Source organism: Saccostrea echinata, unplaced genomic scaffold (assembly GCF_033153115.1).
Source record: "Saccostrea echinata isolate AGI-Se365-2 ecotype Australia unplaced genomic scaffold, CSIRO_AGI_Sech_v1 ptg000003l, whole genome shotgun sequence".
NCBI classification, from domain to species: domain Eukaryota; kingdom Metazoa; phylum Mollusca; class Bivalvia; order Ostreida; family Ostreidae; genus Saccostrea; species Saccostrea echinata.
The window spans coordinates 1,930,447-1,948,876 of record NW_026889752.1 but is presented as its reverse complement, the minus strand read 5'-3'; the positions used below and the strand labels follow the sequence as shown (position 1 = coordinate 1,948,876).

Here is an 18,430-nt window from a genome sequence, read left to right as displayed (position 1 = left end):
TATAAGATCAACAAAACTTTGTAAAATTCGAAAATTTTCATCCTTGATTGGTTTGTTAATACATGCTTGTAATGCTATTATGCAAGGTCCGTTGCATTACAGAAATTTAGAAAGGGATAAAGATAAGAACTTAAAATTGAATAATGACAATTATGATTCTTATATGGTTTGTTCTGACATTAGTCTTAACGAAATAGATTGGTGGTATATAAATCTTAGGGGTCTGAATGGTAAACCAATTAAACCCAATCCTGTTGATTTTTGGGTTGAAACAGATGCATCATTAAAAGGATGGGGTGCAAGATTTCAAGATAAAATGACAGGAGGCAGATGGACATGTGAAGAAGCAAAATTCCATATTAATGTTTTGGAACTTCTTGCAATATTTTTTGCATTAAAATCTTTTTTCAAGAAGTTTTATACAAAACATATCTGTTTCAAAACTGATAATACAACAGTTGTTTCATATATTAATGCAATGGGTGGTATGCAATCTAAGCAACTTGACAAATTAACAGTTGAAGTGTGGAACTGGTGTTTTGAAAGAAAGTTACTAATTTCTGCACAATATATTCCAGGCATTGAAAATGTTTATGCCGATTCATTATCTAGAAAATTTTCAGATTCAACTGAATGGATGCTAAAATCAGAAATATTTGAGAGAATTTGTGATCAGTTTTTTAAACCAGATATAGATTTATTTGCTTCAAGGTTAAATAAACAGTTGAATGTATTTGTATCATGGAATTTTGATCCAGAAGCTTATCACGTTGATGCTTTCACAATGTCATGGTCATTTTTTCGTCCTTATATTTTTCCACCTTTCAAATTGATTGGTAAAATTATGAATAAAATTTTTGATGACTGTGTCAAAGAAGCCATTATCATAATTCCATTGTGGAAAACACAAATATGGTTTCCGCTAGTAATGTCTGCTCTTGTTTCTATTCCAATCAGGCTACCCCGGCACAAGGACTTATTGATAATGACACATACAGGCGAGGTACATCCCCTTCGGAAAATGAAGTTAATCGCTTGCATTGTATCAGGCGAGCACTCCAGAATTCAGGACTTTCGAACTTGGATGCGCAAATCATTACAGCATCTTTACGGGGAGCAACAAACAAACAGTATCAGTGCTGTTGGAAAAGATGGATATTTTGGTGTTATAAACGGGGTATTAATCCCTATAAACCGTCTGAAGTAAATGTTATAGCATATCTGACATCTTTAATGAAGTTAAAACTTTCCTATTCTGTAATAAATACTCAGAAATCTATGTTAGTAAATACCTTGCCTTTTTTCGGTATTCAATGGATAAAAACCTCATTATTGATACCAAAACTAATGAAAGGTTATTTTAATATTAACCCCTCCAGACCAAAAGTAAAACTTACTTGGGATGTTTCAAAAGTTTTAAAATTTTTGCGCACTTTAATGCCTCTAAGTAAGGTTAGTTTACGTATGTTGACTCTTAAGTTAATAGCCCTTATTGCACTCACTACAGCTTCTAGAGCACAAACTTTATTGGCTTTAGATTTACAAAATATGGAAATGTTTAGTGATAAAGTTGTTTTTATTATCAAAAAATTGCTAAAAACTTGTAAACCAGGTAGTCCTGTACATAAAGTAACATTGTTTAAATATTCTGACAAGAGCATTTGTGTTTATTCCACATTGAAAGAGTACTTGAAGAGGACAAAAGACTACAGAAAATCTTCAAATTTATTTGTTTCGTATAAAACCTTTTTTCCCGTGACAACCTGTACTTTAGCTAGATGGCTCAGGACAGTTTTGGAGCTCTCCGGCATTGAGAACTTTACAGCGCATTCTTTTCGTGGAGCGTCTGCTTCTGCCGCCTATCTCTCAGGAGTATCTATGAAGGACTTGTTAGAGACAGCAAACTGGACTTCTTCAAAGACGTTTTTCAAGTTTTATTTTAAAGAACTTAATGTGGATGATTCGAGGAATGGACAATTTGCAACTGCAATATTAAATAGATAAATTTAATTTTGTCAGAATAATGAGCCTTGGTGTGAGATGAAGGATATTATAATTTGTTGATTTAATACTTATATTTCCTGAATGATGATTTTGATTATTGTGTTGTATATGTAAGATGTTTTCTTTGTCTTTATTAAATTTGAAAAGATGATTCTCTCTTTATTTCCAAAGTCTTTTGTATATTAAAATGAGAAGGCTGAGAATTTGAAACAATAGTTTTATACAACAGTATTTCAGTACCTTTGCTGGTAGTCAACCAGAGTTAATCGTGAAATTTAACATTGTTGAATTTGACATTGTTGGTTATAAATTGAATTTGGTCAAATTGATACAAGAGTATGACTTTAATATAATTCAGTGAGCTTAATATTATGAAATCGATTTTAAAAAATTCAACAACGATAAATGATTTTACTAAAATATATTTATGTTACTGATTGCACTGAGATATTGATGTTTGTGATCAACACTTTAAACATGCTATATGATACCCTTTGCAGAGCCGAAAGGCGATATGTAATAGAATGAGCCCTCCTCCAAGCATCCTTTAGGATGTAAAGGATGAGGGCCATTCTATGTAATGAGCTTGAGGCTCAAAAAGGGTATCATATACCCATCCCATAATACATTCCCACCCAAGTTATCTGTGGAGTTGTCACAAACATTTCGTTAAAAAATGGTTTGGCACGTGGAGTTGTGCCTTATATACTACAGGTACTCAGGTAATACATACGTCATACAGGTATTTTTAACTTCTTTAGAAATGAGGTTCGCTTCGCTGGCTCGAAGGAAAATGCTATATGATACCCTTTTTGAGCCTCAGGCTCATTACATAGAATGGCCCTCATCCTTTACATCCTAAAGGATGCTTGGAGGAGGGCTCATTATAACGATAATGGCATTTGAGAAAAAAATTACTTTCAGTGGGGGTATTAAAAGCGAATTTTTTAAAAAACTTTGTCCGCCGAAATATAGCTGACATATTGTCGACTCGATGTAAGAAAACAATAATCAATAATTTATTTTGTAACTTTAACTTATTAAATTTGGATCGTTTTCAGAGTTATTTCATACATATAGAATCACAGTTGTAACAACATAATTACCACATGCATAGGATGTTGGAATATTGCTACATAAGCAAAGAAAGTTGACGATGGAAAAGCTGAATCCATCCCATTAACCATACTGAATGGAGTATAAGAAGAATTTTTTTTTTTTAGCGAGGATTCAATTTTAGCATTATAAGCAAGGTTTTTTAGATCGCTAAAATTGAATATCACGAACAATTTATACCGTACCAGTTGTTATATCTATTTTTCTTAACATTATAAAATCGCTAAAATTACTTCTCGCTAAAAATATATACCATTTTTTTTGGGGGGGGATCAATCTCTAAATTTATGTCTCGCTAAAAAATTCCACTAATACGGTAGTTTCATGCATGTTTGCCATGACATGTGTCATCTATAGCTAGTAAAACATATATCAAAACAAGATGTGTTTGTGAAACACTATGCCCCCGATGGTAATACAATTCTGCAGTGGGACGTAGACTACAGTGCAATAGTTATTGCCTATGTTAAAGTTTTTTAAATGTAGGTCAATGGTCACAGTTGAGGTCACATGATCAAAATTTCTGTTCCAATGGAAAGGTCTTGTCATAATGAACACTCATGTCAAATATTAAAGCCTTATCATTGACAGCGCAATAGTTATGGGCTAGGTTAAAGTTGATAACAGACAGACAAACAGTTAAACTGACAGACAAACAGACAAACAGACAGACAGGACAAAATGATATACCCCCGGGATCTTTCGATCCCTGGGCATAATATGAAACTGATGTTGAAGATTCTGTTTAGTCTATTATTTCGAGTTCACTGGGAAGTATCGAGTCTAGATATGAATGAAAATTGCTTTTGTTAAGTAGTAAAATGTCCTCAATATATTTAACTGTATTTAAAAATGTTCTGCTATTGTTTATCCTTTTAAAGATATTAAATATCTCTTTTGGAAAATGATTGTAGAGGAGAGGAAATGTTCTTTCAGTGACATTTACATCAAATACGAAAGAAACTCATCATTTTTATCGATTCCAAAATTTTCGGGACTTATCGGATATTTTTCATTTTGTTTTTATATAGTTTTAGAGTGTCTTAGTACAAAAATTATACAACTATCCAAGTTTCTTTTGAAATAATCAGAAATGGGGTACATGCAATTAAAATGAGTAGTTGTAATTTACTGTATTTAAATAAAATTTTTCAAAGTAATTAAAAGTATTTGTAATTGAGTTTGATTTCAATTACAAGTTTTGAGTGTATTTAAATACATTCCATTTTTTTCACTAACATTTCAATTACATTTTAAATACTTTATTTTGCAATATTAGAAAAAAGATTATTTATATTGACACATTACAGTATTGTTTGGCATAGGATTGTGTTTTTTAATAAATAAAGCCTAAAAATGTTTATACAGCATAAACACACTGCCAAGGGTAATAGGAAAGGACACATTCAAGAATATTGCTGCTTCAAAATATTAATGTATTTGTTCTTCAAAATTTTTGGAAGTAATTGATGCGTATTTAATTACATTCTTATTTACATTCTTCCAACTAATTGTGAGTAATTTATTGGATTTGTAAAAATCAATGTTTACGTAATTGCGAGTGATTGACAAATTTAATAATGTATTTATCTTTGTATCACCAAACAACAATAGTCTTGCTGCATTATTACAGATTATGTACATACAGTTTATGACCTTAAAACAATTTGTAAAATGTCAAATGTCAACATTTAGTGAACACGCATCTTTTATCTGGTGTCGTAATTTCATAAATATTATGAATTATGTGGAAGATTAAGCGAGACGATGGGCCAGACATTAAAAAAATACCCTGAGACTTTGTCAGAATGGAATAAATGTATCAGATGTATGTTAAAATCCCACATAAAGCGATTAAGGGACAAAATGAAAACCATTTATCCATATGTGTTCAATAATTCAGAAGTGAATAAAGAATTAGATGGATTACACGATCAGTATGTACTGGTCCCTGCTGACAAAGCAGGAAACAACATTGTCTTTGTTTGCAAGGCTCATTATTTTAACTGTATTTTAAAGGAACTGGGATTTAATTCTACAAGTGGTTATACATATAACACCCTTTCTAAGGAGGAAATTCTACAAAATCTTACGTCAGTTTTGAATATTTTTGACTGTTCCAACAACCAAAATGAGTTTGAATTACTATATCTACAGTACCGACCAGACACAACCTAACAGAAAGCGAACCCAGAGCGCACCCCGGGTTCGCTCTCTGGGTTCGCTTCGGGTCCGCTTGGGGTCCGCTAGTGCTGACCCCGAGCGAACCCGGAGCGCACCCGTAGCGAACCCGCAGCGAACCCAGAGCGGACCCAGAGCGAACGCTGAAAGCGAACCCCAAATTCAGTAGCGGTCCCAGAAAGCGAACGCGCGTTCGGTGTTGCGTAACAAAGCTGTCAATCAGGATTAGCGATTAACTCATCAGCGCGTCGACCAATCAACATGCCGATCAGGTCTGTCAATCAGGATAAGTGATAAAATGCGGTGACCATCAGCGCATCGACCAGTCAACATGCCAGTTTGTAATCTAAACATTGTACAAGCAAAGCGTGTGAATGTACAGTGTAAAAATATTATTAATATGATTTTTAAACATGATTTTACATTTATATATATTTTAATTCTCCGGGCAACATGCAATATTTACACATCTATTTTCATTATTTTTTTATTTTTAAAATATATTAATACATTATATATTTTTATTATCCAGGTAGCATGTTACATGTATAGTTACATATTAATTTTCTTTATATTTTTAAAATCCATTAATATATAAATATACATTGCGTAAATTTATCAGACAATAAGTACTTTAATTCATAATAGAAAAAAAGAAGATAATAATGGTTATAACAATTGTTACTTATAAAAAAAAAAAAAAAAAACTGGTCTTCGATAAATTAAAGAATACTATTATCTCAAGATACAGTATAAGAACATGCAAGTGCTTTAATTTAATTATTGTTTATTCATTATTTCAATTTACATGCACTTTTTAATGTATCCAGATCAACATCGAAATTATCGATCTTAATAATTGATCATGAAAAAAAATTAAATGTACATTGTACAGTATAAATGTGCATTATGTCAATACGTAAATTGGAGAAAAAAATCTCATTTTTTTTAACTACTATGATTTTTTTTAATTAATCTTTTACCAAAATTTAATAAACAGCTTGATTTAAATACATGTATATAGGGAAAGATTATTTTGTCAATTTTAATTATCCTACATGTAGACCTTACATTGTATGTTTTTGAATTTTTGTAACTACTTGCAAGTCAGTCAAAAAAAAATGCTTATCACTTTCCTTCGTGTCGATATATATTATTATACAGGTTTACATGTTCACGAACCTCTTACATGTACTACATGTAATTTTCGAAATACTTTATATGGATATAAAACAAAAACTAGACGGGTACGTTTTGTACTTGTGCATGAAAAGTACACGTAATTCCAACATTAGTAAACTGAGCTTGCAAAGATACCTTAATACGAAAACGTACATATATTTTTTCGTTACATACTAGGTACCTGTATTTGAACTTTGTAATTGTCATAATTATTTAATTTTAACACTTTATTAATTATAGTTCCAAAGTGAAGCCAAGGTCATCATGTGTCGGTAATCATCCACCTGTTTCGAAGATATTGCGGATGTACATGTATACTGTCTCCATGGTCACGGTATACCTGAGTATATACTCCCCCTACATTCGATGCCCTTTAAGTTACATGTACCTCGTCTGGGCACGTTATCAATGAGAAATTCAATTATTATTATTTTTTTTTTACCTTTGAATTTGGAAACGTCATAGTTCTTTGGTACGTTGCATGAGGAGTACATGTTCATGTAATTTGCTGCCACCTGATTGCCGAAAATCAGTTAAATAGATTTACGAGCGAGCGAGCGAGCGAGCGAGAGAGAGAGAGAGAGAGAGAGAGAGAGAGAGAGAGAGAGAGAACACTGTATATTATTTGAAATTAAAATCGCTACAACCGGCCCATAGAAAACAATTCGAGTACGGAGAGGGGGGGGGGGGGGGGGGGGCTCATCGAAATAAAACAATATTGGAAAAAACAAACAAACATCGGGCGTTATTATCGTTATTTCATTTACGTAATCATGCGAGTTTACAGTTATTGAATTCTTGTTTTGTTTGTTTAGTTTCTTGTTTTTATTCATTTTTAAACATTTAGAATTTTCTTTGTTAACATGCCGCTCCAGTATGTACATGTACATGTATGTATGTAGTGGGGCGGGGGGGGGGGGGGGGGGCATGAACCAGTAAGGAACACAAACTATTCAAGTGATCATTAACATGTATTTGAAAACAACTTTAAAAAAATAATATATTCTTATCAGTGGACCAGTTATTAGTTTTTGTTTGTTTGTTTGTTTTGGTTTTTTGATTGTTGTTGTTGTTGTTTTTTCATAAGTCTTCCGTTAAACTCGCCTAATAAAACAATGATTTATAGCATGGAAGTAAATTATAAATGATCTGTAAAACGAAACTCAAGTTACACTGTATGAGAATTATCACGATTATCACGACCTGCATATACATGTAATGGACGACAACTTAGCTTAAATATAAACTGCTAAATATAAAAAACTTAGCATTTTACGTGTACATTGTACAGTATGTCTCAGCTATTTCATAGATAAGATCATAATTCAGTTGGTTGTCTTTCAAACATTTAAATTACGATTTAGCAATTACAATTGGAAGTTCCAACTGATTAAAAATCACATGAATAATGTAAACAAATGAATTTGAAAGATTTTTTTTATTAAGATACTCTTATCAATTTCACTCCATCCGATACATCGAAAATAAATTTAACACCTTCTTTTTCTTCTTTTTCTTTCGAAATTGATTAGCTTGTAAGTTAAGAAAAATAAAAGTGATAATTCTACGTCGAATGTACGGTGAAATTCTTGAAAAATTATCAACGATCTCCATATTGTCACTTACATGTACATGTTTCGATCGCCATAAAAACAATAATGATCGATTTCACTACTGTACAGTATTTGGAATATACAAGGGGCGGGGCTTACTGGCGGCAAGATTAAAGCGGGGTCCGCTTCAAGCATGAGTGCGTAAAGCGAACCTGGAAAGCGAACGCCGGGTTCGCTCTAGCGGACCCAGAGCTGACCCCGAGCGAACACAGAGCGAACCCGAAGCGCACCCAGAGCGGTCCCAAATTTTCTGAAAGCGGACCCGCAGCGGACCCCGAGCGAACCTAGGAAGCGAACCCGGGGTGCGCTTTGGGTTCGCTCTGGTGTTAGGTTGTGTCCGGTCGGTACTGTATATTGGATTCCGAAACTTTATAAGAATCCTTACAAAGATACATAGCGGCTTCCAGTACATGTTCTACCAAGCCTCTTTCTTTAATCCTCACTAAAATATTAACAGCAGTGAAGGAGTTACTTCAAGAGTACTGTGCTACAATGTATTCGAGAAGTAGTATAAATTAGATGTAGATATTTTTTTGAAATTTTGAAATTACAAAATTTAACCAAAATCAAAAACATTTAACCTTACGATTTTTCAATTCTATAATCAAATATTCCCCAAGATAAATTAAAACCTAGGCTTTTTGATATCATTTTGACATCATTGACAGCTGTTTTTTTTGTTTCAATAACAAGTGGCCCAAGGGCCTTAACAGTCACCTGTGTATAAAAGCAACAATGTAAAGGACCAACAGAAGTATAAAACAAAATAAACTGATAGATGAAACAATGTTGCCAAAGATTTTCAAAAATCTTGTAGAAATACCATTGCTTATGTAACTTGCGAGAGCCGAGTGATCTGCTAGTGATTGGCTTTCCCAAGTTTACAGATGATTAATTGATTGCATGTTGTTTAACGTCCCATTCGAGAATTTTCACTCATATAGAGACGTCACCATATAGCGGTGAAGGGCTTCAAATTTTGACCTTTACTCGGCACTCAGGACCATTGAGCAGTGAGGGATCTTTATCGTGCCAACGCCTGCCGTAACACGGGGCCTCGGTTTTTAAGGTCTCATCCGAAGGACCATCAACTTTTACTTCAAAGTGCCAAGCACATGGCGAAGGAACAGTTGCTACCCATTTTTTATTGACTTGTGTCAGTCGCAGCCGAGATTTGAACTCACGACCTCCCGATCACGGAGCGAGCGCTCTACCGACTGAGCTACCATTAGCGGACGTTTTACAGGAATGAAAATGAATGCAAAATATACAAATATAATGAACCTTTTCTAGTGTGTAAGGTATTCATTATATACAGATATGATTTTGTTACTTGCCTAGCTCTACAATTAAGTACAAAAAGAAAAATCTAATGCCTATGTATTTACTCAAAGAGATGGCTCTTTGATAAACAAACAACTAAGCTGTTTGCCACTTGGTACCAACACTAACTTGCTTCTTGGCTACAGATTTATACAATAAAATTGGTAATGTTTTTACTAGCACTTGCCACTTGTCTATACAACGTGGTAATTTGCCAATTGTCAGTGTCCCATAGGCCTGACTCTCTGATCAATTGTTCACTTTGAAATATATAAATATAAAATAACTTTTTGCAATCTTTCGGCAGCCAAACTTGAATCTCCATGCATTTACCTGGCAGTAAATCATCAGTTGTCAAACAGGACACTACAGTATACTTATTCTTTGTAAAAATGGCCTTCTTGCTACATATATAATAATTATGTCAATCTCTCATACTGCTTTCCAGGCAAGAATCCGTTTTTAAGAATGTTTTGCACATTAAAACCAAACATTCATTTTCATTTTGTTTCTATACATGTATAACATTCTTTTATGTATTCTCATTAAAGGTGCTTGGACACAGATTTGAAGTTAATATTTTCTCAAATTTTCTGTATAATATCATGACTTATATATTTCAATAGCATTTCACACAAAAATATAATTAAAAACTTATTTTATCTGGAAATTATTTGAACTATGAATTCCTGGACGCGTTTGATTAACACATCCTTGCACTTTCACAAATTTTATCTTTATCCTTAATATTTAAGAAAAGAAGCGATTTTATTGTGTATTAATGAAAAACATTACATCTATAATCCAGAAAATTCAGAGTAGAAATGTGCGAAAGCAAACCCCCTCACTAATATTGTCAGCCCGTGCTCAGTGTTGAGTACAGAATTTAACAGATTGAATACACCCGTGAAACGTAAACTGTTTTTGTAAACAGGGCACGAGCTCTGTTATTGTTAATGTTTTCAATTCACTGGGTGTGTTCAATTGTTAAAGTCTGCACACACCACTGAGCATGGACTGACAATACTGTGAGTGGGTTTTGCTTTCGAACATTTCTACTCTGAATTTTCTGGATTATTTTTTTAAAATTTTCATTAATACACAACAACATTGCCACTTTTCTTAAGTATTAAGAACAAAATTAAAATTTGTTAAAGTTCAAGGATGTGTTAATCAAACGCATCCAGAAATTTGAAGTTTCAATAACTTCGAGATGAAATAAAATTTTTATTATATTTTAGTATGAAATACTATAGCAACATATAAGTCATGAAATTATACAGAAAATTTGAGAAAATATTAACTTCAAATCGGTGTCCAAGTACCTTTAAATCAAATATCCTGTTATTTAAATTACATGTAAAAATTTCTTGATTAAGCGCAATTTAGCAAAGGGGAGTAGATCTCATTTGCTTCAGTTATTACAATTTTGTACTTTGTTTGCCTCTTAGATATCAAGGAGCAGAGAAAAGCAAATTTTCCTACTAGTATTTATATGTATACATTTACATTTATATTATTGCATTTAGCTGAATACTTTAGGGCAGAGAAGATTTTCAATGTATTAATGAATTTCTTCTTGATTAGTAACAGAGCCCCGCCCAAAACCAAAATCCCTGACCCAGTGTCCATGAAATTCAAAATTTTGGAAAAGACACACTAGCTCATAATAGCTGCATATTTAGTTTGGTTAATAGGAGCAGAAGATTATCAAAGTATTTATTTATTTTCAATATGAAATATATGGAGATAACGAACAGTATTCAAGCTAAAAATTCCATTAAACAATACAAAATAGGAAAAGAGCAAACACGTACCTTCAAAACATCAGAGGTGGGATCAGGTGCCGTGGAGGAGTGAGCATCCCCTGCCGACCGGTCACACCAGCCGTGTGCTCCTTGTCATGATCGGGAAATAACGGAAAAATCCGTCGACAATTCAGTGCGTAAATAATTGATTAACAATTAGTATGGAAAAAAGTAAGTCTGCATTTGACTCAATGATAAATTGTATTTGCTGAAAAGGTCATTGTATCGACCATAGAACTTACGAAATGATGACTTTGAACGAGACTGTTGATATTCCTGTTTCATCAAATTGTTTGTCAATAATTTACCTCGTTTTAGAAATTGTACATACGTAGAGCATGCTCTTGCGTATCGATTCAACTTAGAGATATAAATCCCGTATGCAGGTGATGAAGGTATATTGCTCATCATCACGTTTTTCATAAAGCTTGGTTGTTAAATTACCATTAACGTCTTTTTCAAGTAAAATATCCAGATGTGAAACAGTTGAATTAGACTCTTTGGTATCTTTTATCACAAGCTCACCAGGATATATCGTATCGACATAAGATTGATTGATTGTATGTTGTTTTACGTCCCATTCCAACAATTTTCACTCATATAGAGACCTCACCATAGAGCAGTGAACGGCTTCAAATTTTTACCTTTATTCGGCACTCAGGACCATTGAGCAGTGAGGGATCTTTATCGTGCCAACGCCTGCCGTAACACGGGGCCTCGGTTTTTAAGGTCTCATCCGAAGGACCCACAACTTTCATTTCAAAGTGCCGAGCGCATGGCGAAGCAACAGTTGCTACCCATTTTTTTATCGACTTAGGTCAGTCGCGGCTGAGGTTCGAACTCACGACCTCCCGATCACGGAGCGAGAGCTCTACCGACTGAGCTACCATGAACGGTGTATCGACATAAGAATAGAAATAACCATTGTTAATTGACAATACGTCGTCGATATATCTAAATGTCGAGTTGAAGGCCACAACAAATGTTTTCTTCTTTTCACGTATAAGATTTTGGACAAATTCTGCTTCATGTGAATACCAGAAAAGGTCTGCTAATAAAGGGGCGCAATTGGTACCCATGGGAATTCCACTGGGTTGTTTGAAGACCTGGTCTCCAAAAACCACACAGATATTGTCAATCAGAAACTCAACCATTTTTTTAATGTCAACTTCAGAGTACTTGACTGTGCGTACAAGTATATAATACAAGTATGTAATAAATAAACAACCCCCTCGGAACCCCATTACCCTGGGGCCACATCTTTCACAACATTTGGAAGAGGCACCCTTCTTCATCATAACTAAGTGTATAGTACTTAATTCATCGGCTTAATACTCCAGGAACGGTGGAGATTTTTTGTTTTCAATTTTTGTGTTCATTACATGTAAATATTTTTAGAGCCCCGCCCTTACACCAGAAGCCCTGTTCCTGCGACCATGAAATTAACAATTTTGGAAGAGGCTATACTTTTTCATTATGACTATATACTTAGTTTTTCAGCTTATTACCCAGGAGCAGAGAAGATTTTCAAAGGATTAATGCATTTTCACTATACACCGTATAACGAGTAATATTTCGGTTGTCCAACTTTTGCGGAATTTTGCAGACAGGACAAATTCGCAAAAATTACAATCGCAAAATATTGTTCAATATTTATTCATGCATGCCAGTATGATTAGTGGTGCGTATATCAGCAAGGTTCTCATTACCCAAGTGTCTAATGTTTAGAGCCCAGCCCAACACCAGAACCCCTAACCAAGAATTAATAATTTTGGATGAGCTACCCTTCCTCATTATAAAAATGTATTTAGTTTTTGTTTGTTTAATACCCAAAAGCTGAGATTTTAAAAGAAATAATATATTATCGCTATATATTCAATAGAGCCCCACTCTCGCACTAGAACCCCTGATCCTGGGGCCATGAATTTCAAGATGTTGGTAGAATGTTTATCATAATCATACCAACAGTTTGACTACTTGATGTCAGGAAATGAAGATGAAGAATTTTTCAGATTGCATTAATTTTGATGGTTTAAGCCCCACCAATCAGGCTCCCGGTGGGTGGGGGTGAGGGCAGGGCCATGAATTTCACAATTGTTACTCCCACTACTGGATGAAAAAAGTGCTGAGAATCCCAAAGTTTAATGATAATGTTTGATAATTGCTGATACTGTGCTGTTCTTGCTGATAAATACTGATATTTACCGTTATTCTTACTGTTGTTACTGATAATTTTAGTTGTTTCTGATAAATACTGATAATTATTGTCGTCTTTACTGTTGAATATGATAAATGCTGATAAATACGGTTGGTGTGCTGTCGATGCTGAGATTTACTGATAATTACTGTGGTCATTGTTCTTGAGCTGAGAAGGTGCTAAAATAGAGCTTAGGGTTGTTAAAACCTTCTTCAATCATTACTTTCTTTTCATTTAATTTTCACATCATTTTCATATTTCTTTACATTTACTGTTTGTGACAAAAATATGACACTAATCTCAATTACAATACGGTTGTGAAAATCTTGAAAATTATATTTAAAGTTAACCATGAAATAAAATTGTCAACGTAAAGGCAAATGTTTTCCAAGAATCTATGAAAATAGTACATATATGTCTGTAAGCAGAATTAATGGAATTTTCCTTTTGCATGAAGACTTCATTTTAACATAAGTCGCTGTAATACTAAAACATTAAGGCTTTAAATAGTATTGATAGCCCGACTCAAGAAATTTGGGTAAGGAGGTTGGTGAATTTTTTCATTAACAAACACTGAAGTGGAAATAGTTATTAATGGGTGGGAAAAAATCGGGATAAAAAAAAATTCCAACAGAATAGAAAAATTTTGATTCGGACCTTTTTTTCACTCGGTCAAGAGAGGACAAACAAACATTTTCTTTTAAAAGATGGCCTTACATGATAGCATTTTTTAAAAATTCTTTCCCAAAGATATGCATGGTTTTTTATTTTATTTTTTTTAATGTTCAGTCTTTCTGACCTTTTTTCCCCCTGAAAATCTGCCCGAAACTGATAAATTTTATGCTTTTTTAAAATAAATTGAGAGATAAAAACAGGGGTGAATATGTTCCGTCTGGAGGCACTTTTTTATTTATTTATTTGGGGAATACGTAATGCAAGCATTCGTAGATCGTCCCAGAGTATATCGTCCCAGAATATAAAACTCTGCTACATGTTTATACATGTGCAACCGGCAGATGGGGGCTGAAAAAAATTATTTGTCAGAATTATAGTGTAAGTGCAATGGTATACACGTGTACATGTAATTTTGATGTTGGTCTCTTACAATTTCACAAGTCACCACATAAAACATTTTTATTCAATAAGTTTTAAAAATCTCATTAATTTAAGTTAATTTATGGAATAGAAAATAAGAAATGGGACCTACTAAATGTAAATAATGGATTATTAAGTTGATCGATTTTATTATTGTAAGGTCACAGATCTGAATGGAATACACGTTTAAATTGATCAGAAATCGAAGATCAACCCGTGATTTGGCTTTATTGTGTACATGCCTTAGGCACTGGGACAGAACGGGGTACACATGTATATTCGATGTAAGTTGTAGTGGTCAGCGTAACAATGGACACTAATTACCTATTGTTCTGCGTCTGCGGCCACCAGTGTTAATAATAAACAAATGAACCTACACTGTACATGTACTTGGAGCAGGAACAATCTTTATGGACGCACAAAAAATTTAATATTTGTTATCGATTTTGTTGATAAATTAAATTGATTATCATAGAAAAATATTTAGCAAAATAGGACACAGTAAAAATAAAAAAAAATTAATTTCATTTGCTAGTTATACGTACATTTCTTGAGATAAAGTTTAAAGAATATCGGTGGGGGGGGGGGTGTTGCTACATTTAAATTCATTTGAATCTCTGTTAACAGTGTTTAAGGGCCTGTAAAAGGGAGACGAGAAATTGATAAGGAAGAGTTTGACTTTATCTAAAAAATAATTATGCAAAATTTATACGAGATTTTAAAAAAAAAAAAAAAAAAGATGGTTTAGTAATTTAGCAATTTGTGTAATGATATTAGCATCAACTGTAACGCAAACGCTCCACATCGCTGAATCAGAGAAAAAGAAAATCTGTCATGAATTATGAATGTCAGTAACATGCTGATCGCACTCATGAATAAATGTTATCATAATAGCTGAATTTTGTGTTGTTCCTTGATTCTCTTAAGTAATTTATTCATGTATATTATAGATATTTAGTAACTATTACATGTATAACTTATGGAATTTAAAACTAAAGAATCAAGCTTGCGCCTTTCAGCTTAGTTAACAGTCTTTCATCCCCCCTTTTTTTTCTGCTACAGTCTGAATAACTAGTAATTGAATCAAGTCGCGTGTACTTTGAGTACATTGGTCTCGCACAACGAGAAATGGATAGCAAATATTATACTCTCTGTACAAGGTTATTTCTAATTTTACTAAATGCATATCGTAAAAATACAAAATGTACTAATATTAAACCCATTCTCAAAACGAAAGTAGAAACTTCTACACGTGGTGGACATGTGAATATTTTACACGGTGTTTTAGAACAACCGAGTAATTTCAAGTTTTGTTTTATTTCGTGTTTTAACTGACTGACCACATATAAGCAGGTTATTTTTTTTTAGATTGATCTAGCTGATACCAGTAATTACGTACATCGTACTAACGAAGAAAGATGCGTATTTCATTGAATAAAAATAACACTGCATAAGATTTCTAGTTCCTGATGGCTTATTTGAACCTGACACATTCTTCATTAAAGGGCATTCTATTGTTATATGAATAGATTTTTTTGGTGAAAAATATTTAATACTGCCTTGTTAAAAGGAGAATGGTTTGAAAGGGGGGGTGAGGGGTGGGGGGGGGGGTATCAACTAACAGAGCAGACGAAACCCATGTTACTTGTCAAATATTCAGGTTCTCTACATGAAAATATAAATTTAATTGCAACCATTGACTGTATTAAAGATGCTTCCTCAAATTTTTAACGACAGTACAAATACACGCGGAAGAAATATGAGATGGGATTTTTTTAAAAAACCTTTGTGAACAAAAAAAAATTGTTTTAAAAAGTACCTGCATAGGTAGCGTAACAACTGCGTGAACACCCCCCCCCCCCTTTCAGATATTGACAACAAAGGAGAAATATAAAGATAAAGGAAAACATAAACATTTATGATCTAATTTTAACATTAAAATGTAAAAAAAAAAAATAATAAAATAAAAATAATAAATGAATAATGAAATGTGAAAACAAATAATTCATGTGACTTTTTCATTAGAATTTAAGTAGTAAGTAGATTGTAATGAATTTTGTTGATAAAATACTTTCTTTAAAATAATTAATCATCACTCAAGCTTTTTTAGCACCTTCTCAGATCAAGAACAACGACCACAGTAATTATCAGTAAATCTAAGCATCGACAGCACATCAACAATATTTATCAGTATTTATCAGACCCAACAGTAAAGACGACAGTAATTATCAGTATTTATCAGCAAAAATTAAAATTATCAGTAACAACAGTAAGAATAACAGTAAATATCAGTATTTATCAGCAAGAACAGCACAGTATCAGTAATTATCAAACATTATCAGTAAAATTTGGTATTCTCAGCACTTTCTTCGTCCAGTAGTGTCCCCTTCACCCATAAATGCTAAATGCCAAAATTGATTGGCATTGGTTCAGTGGTTCAAGAGAAGAAGCTGAAAATGTTTATATGGTAACGCACGACGACGAACGAGAACAGATAACAATAGGTAAAACTCAGGTGACCTAAAACTGGAACTCGTAAATTTATGTACTTTTCTTTGGTCATTTACAAAATCATTTTGTACACTCTGCACATTCTGATTGTACACACAAGTACTCTGAAGTTGATATCTAAAAGATGCTTACGTATATGAGTTACAATATCTAGTATATGTTTTTGGAGACGGGATCTTCCAACAATCTTTTGAAATTCCCATGGGTACATGTACCAACGTCCCGTTATTGGCTTATTTTTGTATTCATATGAAGCAGAATTTATTCAAAATATTATACATGAGAAGATGATACATGTAACACTTCCTGTGGCCTTCGACTCGACAATTATCGACGATGTATTATCAATTACCACTAGTTACTTTCATTCATATCCAGACACGAGATACCCAGTGAGCTTGAGATTATTAGTTACATAGCTTTGTAGTGACAGGTATGAAATTTACTAACCAGGTATCACCCCGTACCCTGTCACTACAAAACTATGTAACGAGTTTACCTCACCGATAAAATATTTATGCATTGTCTGTGGTTTGTAAAAGTGTTTTTCTCACTATGTATATGTTTCATCACTCATACAATGCCTATTAGGACGTCACATTGTTTTGCGAGTGTTTCGTGCTGTAATAACGTGCTGACAGTTTTGAAGACTTTCAGTAAAGGGAGGAAAAGGTTCCATTTCATTACTTACATTAGTTAACTGTTAAATTGTCAAAATACACTCGGCAAACCTCGTGAACTCGAGTTGTTCGAGTGTTACAAAAGAACGATGAATTCGTATCGACCATGTAATGATTTTCAAGCGACTAGGTAAAAATAATACACCCCCTTCACGTGACAGACTTCAACCAATCGTAAGCCAGAATTTCATAAAAAAATCAGCAGAGGTGGGGACAGAGTCTGACAAATCTGTTTCATATTTTGATATTTTACTTTAATGGCAACCCTACAACAAAACGTTTTGATTATCATGATGAATTTAACTTTTCAATCGTCAATTTACCTTTCTTATGCAGCAATATACCCTTATCACCTACATATGTGGTTTATATCTCTCAGTTGATTCGATACGCAAGAGCATGCTTTATGTAAGAACAAGTTCTGAAACGAGGTAAGTTATTGACAAAACGTTGATAAAACAAGAACATCAAACGTCTCCTTTAAAGTCAGCAATTTGTATGTTCTATAGTCGGCACATGACCTCGTCAGCAAATACAATCTATCATTGAATCAAATGCTGACTGACGTTTTTCACACTAATCATTAGGCCATTTTTACTAGGGCTGTCACGTTTCCCCGAAATAACCGAAAACCGCGGTCTAAGTTGTTCGGGTTCCATTTTTCCGAATTTCGGTTCGGTTCTGGTTTATATATTAGAATATATTTTATACAAAAAAAAA

The 18,430-nt window shown here is 33.5% G+C and overlaps 1 protein-coding gene across 1 annotated transcript in view; it reads left to right on the top strand.

Moving 5' to 3' along the window:
* LOC133178649 (uncharacterized) overlaps window positions 1–18,430 on the top strand; it is a 36,185-nt gene that overhangs the window by 10,534 nt on the left and 7,221 nt on the right. The window lies entirely within an intron of this gene.